The following is a 1,994-nucleotide window of genomic DNA, read 5'->3' as shown; positions in this document are numbered from 1 at the left end:
ATCAAAGTCACATCAAACGTTTTTGAATTTGGAACACCTGTAATTAAAAAAAAATTAATATAATTGTAAGCTGTGAAGTGTTTTGTTGTTAAGTTTATTCCAGATATCTGGTAAAAATCCGTTAGCATTTAATCTTTGCTGGCTGTAAATCAATACAATATTATGACAAGAAGCTTTGTTAAAAAAAACCTATGGAAAAATACATGATATGATCATAATACTAGTACTCATTTGAAATTCCCCGTGTAAAGTCTCATTTTGTCGGGACCGTATAAATACTTAAATTAACATAAACATTCGAATAAGCCAAAACCTCTATGATACTTGTAATCATGGTGTTAGGCTTGGTAGCACATCAGATGATTTATCTCTTATTTCTTCAAAGTGTATACCAGTTCAAAACTGACCAATGCCAGGCATAGTATTCCTTTCCTAATGAATTGTTTCTAAGAAAAACGGCAACTGGGGTATCGAACATAGTAGGACGAATAACATCGAGACATATTCCGTGCATACTTTTTCAAAGGGCCGTATTCGACACAATTTTGTACCCACTGGTTGTACTTGGAAAGTTAAATTAAGGGATCTCAGTATAAATGGTGAACTCTAAGCTGCTTTAAAAACGAAATTAGAAACTGGTACGTAGATATAAATTAAAGACCTCAACTAATCAAACATAGCCAACTCATTTGATTTAAACAATTACTTCATCACCCATGACATGTTAAATAGTTGAGCAAAGTAAAGTAAAAAATCCCCTTACAAGCTTGAAAAAAACCGGGTTTTAGTGAATGAGTCAATCGACTACTTCATGAACTCCTTGTAGTGTTTAACGTGTAATCGATCCACTCCAGTAACAAGTTGTGATAATTGTCACTTTTGCAGTACATTTTATTAATTGACTCTTTAATAAATTAGTGTCATACTTCATGAACAATAGTATTTAATGATTATTATTGTAATTTGCTGTTTGTCAATTACTTTTTTTTTCTGTTGTCGTTAGTGGTATTTCATCATCAAAATCGCATAAAAGTAAACGAATGTTAAAAGGACTTTAGTCAATATTTTCAGCTTTACTCCATGGTAATCGCTAAATCTAGCCCTTTAGATATTGTTTTGCACTTCAACTTTATATTTTAGTTTTTTTCTTTCAAACATTGTTATTAATATATGCTTTGCAGTATGGCCTAGTTACAGTTTAACAAAAGCATTGACAAATTTAAGTTTGACAGGTACAGTAGAAGTTTTTAATTTTATTTTTGGTATTTTGTAAATGAACAAAGTCTCCAAATATTAAACGCAACCACATGGTTTGTGTTGTATGGGACTTTGTTGGTCATGTGCTATTTGTGAATTTTTGCTGGACCGATTTTCTGTACGTCTATTATATTTTAAAAGACAATGAGAACACTTTGCATTCAAACTGTGATTTAAGCTTAAAATACAAATATTATTCAAATCAAAGTACATGGATAGATAGATCTTGTGTTGCCTATCAGTTTTGTTATTCAAGTGTCAGTGTATCTATTTTAGTGTCCAAGATAAAAGGTAAAAAGACCAAAAACTGTGAATAATATATTATTTGATAACAATGTCAATCGTCGACTGATGATTTCAATCACTTTCTCAAACTTGCAGATTTATCGAAATTGACAATTTTGTTGTGTACAGTTCTTCTCTTCTTTTTTACTGTATAGTTTCTCATAAAGAACAAAAAAGAAGAAAACAATCATCATTGAAGTATCAGACTGACAATTTTGACTATATTGACTTATATGTAGATCTTTGCTGGCTGATAATACTGGCTGATAAAAGTATTACTCTAGCTATCGTTGTTTTCAAGATAAAAAAAAACAAGGATGAAAATTGACGTTGTATAAATTTTTCAATATTAATAATATCATATTTCCTTTTATATTGAAAGGCAAATGGTCTAATAAGGAGCCAACTGAGGATGTATGCAAATCAATTTGTGAATCATGTTTAGCGGACCA

This window comes from Mytilus edulis, unplaced genomic scaffold, assembly GCF_963676685.1.
Source record: "Mytilus edulis unplaced genomic scaffold, xbMytEdul2.2 SCAFFOLD_428, whole genome shotgun sequence".
Lineage (NCBI taxonomy): Eukaryota > Metazoa > Mollusca > Bivalvia > Mytilida > Mytilidae > Mytilus > Mytilus edulis.
This window is presented reverse-complemented; position numbering follows the sequence as displayed.